Below are 8,820 nucleotides of genomic sequence, written 5' to 3'. Positions count from 1 at the left end.
TAAAAATCAGTGTTAATAAAATCTTTTAATAAAAATAACTCTGGAGCCACCATATGTGTTGCTATATGCTGGGCTTGTCGCGGTGGTTTGCTAAGTAAAAAAAGCCAACATGAATGGCTATGTACTGTCCACAGAGCATTCTGGGAAAATGTAGACTCCAGTGCCATAAGGCAGTGTACATGGCCAGGATTTCTGGCCACCATGGACATTTAGGGTAACAGAAGCAATGCTGTGGACTTCGGAGCTGTGAGGCTGCACCACTTCACCACCCAGTGACCTTATGTCACGGCACGTGTGCGAGCAGCTAGAAACCCAAGATGGCTCTAAAAATAGTCTATTAATTTAATGTATGTATACAGTCTTGGTTTTAAAAGTTTCTCTCATTGGAGGCAGGGTGCTGGTGGCTCATGTGTGTAATCCTAGCTACTCAGAAGCCTGAGATGCAAGGATGGCAGTTCAAAGCCAGCCTGGGATAAAGTCCTTGAGAAGCCTATGTCTTTAGCTAGCCACCAAAAAGCCAGAAGTGGCAGCCATTAGTGTGGCCTAGTGGTAGAGTGCTTGCTGAGCATGCAGGAAGCCCTGGGTTCGATTCCTCAGTATCATATACACAGAAAAAGCTGGAAGTGGCACTGTGGGTCAAGTGGCAGAGTGCTAACCTTGAGCAAAAAGTGTCCAAGGACAGTGCCTAGGGCCTGAGTTTAAGCCTCAGGACTGGCAAAAAGAAAAAAACCAAAAAATACTCAAAACAAACAAAAAGCCAGAAGTGGAGCTATGGCTCAAGTGGTAGAGCACCATCCTTGAGCAAGAAGCTCAGGGACAGTGCCCAGGCTCTGAGTTCAATCCCTAGGACCAGTGCACAAGTGCACACACACACACACACACACACACACACACACACACACACACCTACCCACATAACTTTAATTTAGTCTTTTTTATGTCTGCTTTGATTTTTAGCACTTGAGTTTTAGACTATGACCACCGCGTGGAGCTTGAAGAACTCACAGAGCACTGAATCCTTGGGGATGCGAAGGACAAGTAGGGTGAGGCGAGCTCTCTTACCTCAACCCCCCAACCCCCTGCCTTGCCACTCTGTGGGCTGTGCCCTCCCCTCTGTAAAATATGCTCTTCCCCTCCTTGAATGAAAGCAAGGGTATATGAAATAAATAGAAGAAGGTCTAACACCTGGTAAATGCTCAGTAGAAGTTCCCCCAGGAGGCTGGGTATGATGGGGCATGAATGCGATTCTAGCTATGCAAGAGGCAGAGATGGGAGGATCATGGACTAAGGTCAGCCCTAGGCAAGGAGGTGTGGCTCAAGGATATCCAGAAATCTTTTTGTGCTGGCACTGGGGCTTGAACTCAGGGCCTGGCTATCCTTTCGCTTTTTCACTCAGGGCTGGTGCTCCATTAGTTGAGCCAACAACTCCATTTCTGGAATTACGCTGGGGGATTGGAGATATGACTCTCTTGGGTTGTTCTGTCCATGCCAGCTTTGAACCATGATCCTCAGATATCAGCCTCCTGAGTAGCTGCAATTACAGGTGTGAGCCCCCAGCATTCAGTCATTCCACGTCTTTTACCTGCTAATGATCATTTATTCTAGAGACTGTTGTAGGTCTGAGAAGTGGGTGAGCATTCTCACCATTCCAGGCTTTGGTTTCTTCCTCTTCTGAGTACCTATTTTAAGGGACACCAGGAAGTGGCTTGCTGAGAGACTGTGCTGTAAGGAAGACAACACTGCTGTGGCAGTTTTCATTTGCTTTGCACACTTCCCCCCTCCTTGTCCCTTTTGGTCCCCCCACAGCCTCCTCCTCCCACCCTGGGCTGAGATCCCCTTCTTCAGGGCAAAAGACTGGCTCTTTCTTGCTTTGTCACCTGGGTAGGGAAAGACACATTTGTTACAGCCTTGAGTCTGGTCCTGGAAACTGGGCTGGAGGGTTTGGGGGGGCTTACTACATAACCTTGGGTGGTCTCCGCCATTCTCTGGGCCTCAAATGAAAGGGTAGAAATGCCTGAGATTTGGGCTTGGTCAGCACTGGTATTTAGGATAGCATGGACGCTGCCAGGAGGGAGGAGAAACCGCGCTGTCCCAAAGTGCCCCTGGTGTGGGCCTGGTCCAGAGCGTCCATTAATGACTCTCCCTGCAGCCCTGCTTGGCCTCCCACGGAGGCACTTTCCCACCCATTAGTTCCTGTGGCTCTGGGGTGTGTGTGTGGGGGGGGCTGTGACTTCACCTCAGTGTGCTGAGAAGGAAGGAGAAGAACAAGCCAGACCTGGGCTCCCTCACTGAACTCATCTGTACCACCTTTCCCCCACCTCCACCCCCATTCTGCTCCAGGGACTTTGTACTTGCTAGGCACTAAACCTTTTCCCAGAATCTGTCACCTCCTGAGCTCTCCTCTAAGAGACCTCCTCAGATACTTCTCTGTTCCCGTAGTTCCTGTCATTTTCCTCTGCAGCTTTTTTTTTTTTTCCTTTTTCGCCAGTCCTGGGGCTTGAACTCAGGGCCCGGGCACTGTCTCTGAGCTTTGCTGGCATTCTACCACTTGGGTCATAGTGCCACTTCTGGCTTTTCCTGTTTATATGTGCACTGAGAAATCCAAGCCCAGGGCTTCATTCATGCTAAGCGAGCATTCTTCCACTGAGTCACATTCCTAGCCCCTTCTGTAGCATTTCTGAGGTGACATGAGATGATCTTTATACTGTGAATTGTGTTTCTCCTCCTTATGATGATGTTGTGGAGTTGAAGCTGGGTCTCCTGTCTCTGGCAGGCCAGTGTTCACACTTATAAACAACGAGGATCCCATAATTTCCCGGGGACTCAAAGGTAGAAGTGGTCTTGAAAGACACGTTTTCCTGCCCTCTGCCACAGGCTGGTCTCACATCTATCAGCGGAAATCGGAATGTTCTTTTTTCCTTTTTGAGGGGTTTCTAGGGTTTGGACTAGGGTCTTAGTCTTGCTAAGCTGGTCCTCTCTGGCTTGGGCTAAGCTTCCAGCTCTTTTTTGCTCTAGTTCTCTTTGCACAAGGTCTCACTTTCTGCCCAGGCCAGTGTGGATCACAATCCTCTTATTTATACTTCCCATTACAGCCAGGATGAGAGGCGGGTCCCCTGTGCCCAAAACTCCAGGCAGATCCTGAACTGTGCCTTCCGACCTCCGTCTCCTGATAGCTGGGTTACAGCTGTGAACTGGCACACCTGGTTAGAAATCGAGATTCTTGTTAACAAAACAACGCTGGCAGCTGGACACTGATGGCTCATACCTGTAATCCTCACCACTCAGACTGCTGAGCTATGAGAAGCACATTTGAAGGCAGCCTAGACAGGGCTGTCCAGGAGACGCTTGTCTCTAAGCAACCACCAAGATGCCAGCGTGGTGCTGTCGCCTTGAGCAAAAACTTAAGGACAGTGCCTGGGCCTTGAGTTCAAGCCCCAGGACTAACAAAAAATGAAAGGAAAAAACAAAGAGGAGCTGGGTATAGTGGCTCACACCTGTGATCCTAGCTACTCAGGAGGCTGAGATTTGAGGATCAAGGTTCAAAGTCAGCCTGCGCACTAAAGTCCGTGAGAATCTTATCTCCAATGAACCACTCGAAAACTGGAAATGAGGCTGTGGCTCCAGGGCTAAGATGGTAGCCTTGAGCTGAAGAGCTCAGGGACAGCACCCAGGCCCAGAGTTCAAGCTCCATGACCCATAGAAAAAAGAAAGAAGGAAAGAAAGAAAGAAAGAAAGAAAGAAAGAAAGAAAGAAAGAAAGAGAGAGAAAGAAAGAGAGAGAGAGAAAGAAAAAAAAGAAAGAAAGAAAGAAAGAAAGAAAGAAAGAAAGAAAGAAAACACAAAACAACAGTGTGGTTTGAATTGAGGCTCAGATTTCCTCACTGTCCTTGGTGGGCAAAAGGCTGAAGAGAAGTCATAGTGCTTGGGTGCTGTGTCACAGGTGAATGACAGGAACAGGCTGTAGCGTGGGGAGAAAGAAGGGCTGGAGAAAGGAAGAGCGCAGGGAGCAGGCCAGACACAGATTCTTTATAGAAGGAACTGGGCTTTTCTGGCTGTTTCTGGTAGGATGACAGCAGGTGTGATGATTACTCTATTGCAGCCTCAGTAGGACTTTGAGTCCTGCTTCCAAGTCCTTCTGGGGGACTGGCTGGGGGAGGGGAGAGGATTGGTTGGGGGAGGGGCTGGTCAGGGGGAGGGGCTCCTGGCTGGGAGAACAGACTGGGTTGCAGGGGGACCTGCCAGAGGCTGAGGTTATTCTGGTAACAGGACCAGGTGCAAAGCCCAGGGGACCCAACAAGGGTTAAAGGCCCTGGGGCTGCCTGTGCTCAGGTGACCTGCCCCAACCTCAGTTTCATCTGGAATACAGTTTTCCAGGCGCTGTGGACAGGAGCTGGCTACTGAAAATGCTTAGCATGAGGAGGTTATTTATTTATTTATTTTTGCTAGTCCTGGGGTTTGAACTCAGGCCCTGGGCACTGTCCTTAAACTTTCTCAAGGCTTTTTCTAAATGTATGTGGTACTGAGGAATTGAACCCAGGGCTTTGTGTATGCTAGGCAAGCACTCTACCACTAGGCTACCTTCCCAGGCTGAGGAGGATATATATATATATATATTTGTAGGAAGTAGGACTTGGACTCTGGGCCTGGGTGTTGACCCTGAGCTCTTCAGCTCAAGGCTACCACACTAACCCTTGAGGCACAGCACTACTTCTGGTTTTCTGATGTTTAATTGGAGATAAGAGTCTCACAGATTTTAGTGCCTGGTCTGGCTTTGAACGGCAATCCTCAGATCTCACCCTCCTAAGTAGCTGTAAAGGCGTGAGCCCCTGTACCCCGCATTGAGGAGGTTATTTTTGTGTCATCCTCTTTCTGTGTGTGTGTGTGTGTGTGTGTGTGTGTGTGTGTGTGTGTGTGTGTTGGTACTAGGACCTAAATTCAGAGCCATTCACTTGCTTAGCTTTCTTTCTTTCCTTTTTATTTTTATTTTTGTTGGTCATGGGGCTTGAACTTTGGACCTAGGTGCTGTCCCTGAGCTCTGCAGCTCAAGGCTACTCCTTGAGCCATATCCCCACTTCTGCTTTTCTACCGCTTAATTGGAGATAAGAGCCGGACACAGTGGCTCACACCTGAAATCCTAGCTGCTCAGGAGGCTGAGATCTGAGGATCAAAATTCAGAGACAGCCTGAGCACAAAAGAACCTGAGACTCTTATTTCCAATTAACCTCTAGAAAAGAAGAAAAAAAGGCGGGCTGAAGGTATAGTGTGAGTAGAGTGCCATCCATGAGCAAGAAAGCTAAGCAAAGCAAGGCACGGTGGCTTGAGGATCTCAGTTCAAAGCCAGCCCAGGCACTAAAGACCTTGAGACTTTTTTTTTTAATTTTATAATACCTTAAGGTATTTTTCTTCTTCTTTTTGCCAGTCCTGGGGCTTGAACTCAGGGCCTGAGCTCTGTCCTTGAGCCTTCAAGACTAGAACTCTACCACTTGAGCCACAGCACCATTTCCAGCCCTTTTTCTATGTACGTGGTACCAAAGAATCAAACCTGGGCCTTCCTGCATGCTAGGCAAGCACTCTACCACTAGGTCAAACTCCCCGTCCTCCAACCCAGCTTTTTCTGGCTATTTTGAAAACAGTTTTACAGACTTGGCTGCGCAGGCTGCCTTTCTCCCATGATCCTCTGCATTTCAGCCTTGTGAGTAGTTCGAATTATAAGTGTGAGCCACTGATGCTTGGCTTTAAAAAAAAAAAAAGATTATTTTGTTTTTAAATTTTGAGACAGGTCTTGCTGGGTAATCCAGGTTAGCCTCAAACTGCAGATCTTTGTTTTGGCTTCCTGAGTACTAGAGAAGCATCCATCAGTGCGTGTGTCCTCTCTCTGTGTCTCTCCCACAGGCACACGCATGCACAGGTCTGGTGGGCTTCCTGGAGGAGAGGAAGCTTTCTGCAGAGGCCTGGGCCCACACCCATGGAGTCCCAGGCCTGGCTCCGAACCAGATTTCCTCCCCTGGTAGGAAATTTCCCACTAGGAGGAGTGACAGCCTCTCCTGGCCTTTTTTGCCCCCCACCCTGCAGTGCCACATATAGAAACTCATGCCAGGGCCTGTGCCCACCCTGGGCCTGCCAGTGACTCAGCCTGGCAGCTTGAGAGAAAGCAGGAGGAGGGGCTTGTGGTGCCAGGGTGCCCTGCCTCGCTGAGAAGGTCAGGGTGTTGGGTTTCCCATGTGCCCTGTGTCCTGGCAGTGGGGGGGGGATAAGTGGGGACCGGGCTGGCACTGCCCACCTCCTAGCCACACCATGGTCTCCCAAGGGTGCAGGCAGGCATCAATGGGCATCAAGTGCTTTCTGCAAGCCTGGTCTGCTGGGCCACCAGCACTGGTTTGGTCATCTGAGCCCTGAGGTGGCCTGGGGGTGGACTGGGGACCTGGCAAGCCCAGCCCTCTTGCCAGCTTAGGGAACAGACTGTCCTCAAGGCCCCGTGGAGGGCATGAGCGCTGTGTCATAGAGACGTAGATGCTCGTACACATGTCTGACACCCATGGCAGCACATAGTTGTGTGTTGTTGTTTTAAAATTGAAGTGTGAACTCAGGACCACAAATTTGCTTGGCTTATCTGCTTAGCTGGTGCTTTACTCCTTGAGCCACGCCTCCTGCCTGTTTTTTTTGTGTTACTTTGCAAATGGGATCTCACCAACCTTTCTGCCCAGATTGATGTTCATCACAATCCTCTGGACCTTTGCCTTCTGAGAAACCAGGATTAAAAGTGTGAACACCAGTGCCCAGCTAGCAGCACAGCTTTTCTTCTTTCTTTCTTTCTTTTTTTTTTTTTTTTTTTTTGCCAGTCTTGGGCTTGAGCTCAGGGCCTGAGCACTGTCCTTGGACTTTCTCAAGGCTAGAGCTCTACCACTTGAGCCTCAGCACAACTTCCAGCTTTTTTTTCTATGTATGTGGTACTAAGGAATCAAACCCGGGTCTTCATGCATGCTAGGCAAGCACTCTACCACTAGGCCAAACATGTCGCTGCTTGCTTATTTATTTATTCATTTATTTATTTATTATGTGGGTCATGGAGCTTGAACTCTGGGCCTGGGTGTTGTCCCTAGCTCTTCAGTTCAAGGCTACTTCCCTACCCCCTGAGTCACAGCGCCACTTTCAGTTTTCTGGTTAATTAGAGATAAGAGTCTCACAGTCTTTAGTGTCCAGGCTGGCTTTGAACCGAGACCCTCAGATCTCAGCCTTCTGAGTAGCTAGGGTTACAGGTGTGAGCTACCACGCCCGGTGATGAATGCTCTTTATACAAGCAGTGGCCCGCTGAGCTCATTTATCTTATTTACTAATACGTCCTGGGTTCATCCCATGCCAGCACATAACGAGCCACCTGGGTGCTTTTTAAGGCTGTGTAATATTCCTCCTTTGTAGGGACTGATTTCTTGACTGCTGCCCCCACTCCCCTGCAAACATTTGGGTTATTTCCAACACTCACAGTGAGTCATGTAACACACATGGCCTTGCTGCTCACAAGGTTCCAGTATGACGCATGGGCTTTAAATGAGAACTTGGTTTGAACCGCAGCCTCAGGGATTCACTCCAGGGCTGGGACCAAGATGTCTATAAGGGCTCCTGGGTCTCACCCCACCCCAACCTCTAGCCACCCAGTGCCAACTGGGACAGGGAGTGAACCTGACTGTGTTTGAAGAGGCCTAGGTGAGGGTCATATTGACCTGGAAGTAAAAAGAAATGTTTAGAATGACTGCGAACCTTGACAAATGCATTTGTGCTGAGATCATGCCATAGTCCATGCTTTTGTGACCCATGGCGTGTTCCATGTGCTTTTCAGTGTTTCTGAGGTGACCCAAGCAGCCTGGTGTCATTCCTCCCCCATTACAGAGCCCCCCCCCCACATCACAGCTGAGAAAGACACGCCCATCCAGCATGATCAGGCTTCACTGTAGACATAATTAAAATATTTAGATCCTTATTTGTTCAATGCTGGAGAAGTTGAACAGAGGGGAGGAGATCCAGAGCCGTGTACGATGGGGCATACCTGTAATATGAGCCCTTTGGCAGGCAGAGGCAGGAGGATCATGAGTTTGAGGCCAGCCTGGACTACATCTTGAGCTTCTGTCTCAAAAGAAAAATAAAAAGACCTGAGGTGTAACTCAGTGGTGTGGAAACAGCCTAGCATGTGTGGCCCTGGAGAGAAACGAAGGAAGGAAAGACCAGCAAGCAGCTCTGGGTCCCTGAGGAAGGAGGAAAAGATTGGAACCTGACACAGCCTTGCACCTGACTTTCCAGCTTGCCCACAGGCTGTGGTGGGTCACAGGACCAAGCAAAGATTGTGGGGAGATATGGCAGGTGAGAAAGGTGTTGGTTCTGCTTTTGATCAGGTCAAGCCCAAGCTGAAACTAGAGTTGAACTGGTGTTTCCTGTACTGGGCCACACAACCTGACCCATGTCCCCAGCCGCAAGCCCCAAGGTCTCTGCTATAGCTGCCCTGCAGCAGCCTTACTGCCACAAGGTCAGCGGGAGACCACAGGTAAGCGAAGGGCTATGTGCCAATAAAACTTTATTGATAGCCACTGAAATTTGAATTCCACAGCATGCTCACATGCACATGTCACAAAGCAGTGATTTTCTTTTTTTTTTTTCTCTTCCAACCATCAAAAACTGTAAAAACAAAACCATTCTTAGTTCCTAAGCTGTATAAAAATAGGTAGCTGGGTGGGATTTGGCTGGTGGTGGAAGTATGGGGACCCCTGATTAAGACCAAGAGGAGGGGGCCTGGGACTTGGGCCTAGTGGTAGGTAAAGTGCTTGTCTAGCAT

This window comes from Megascapheus bottae, chromosome 18 (assembly GCF_031878675.1).
Source record: "Megascapheus bottae isolate mThoBot1 chromosome 18, mThoBot2.hap1, whole genome shotgun sequence".
NCBI classification, from domain to species: domain Eukaryota; kingdom Metazoa; phylum Chordata; class Mammalia; order Rodentia; family Geomyidae; genus Megascapheus; species Megascapheus bottae.
Note: the sequence above shows the minus strand (reverse complement) of the source record.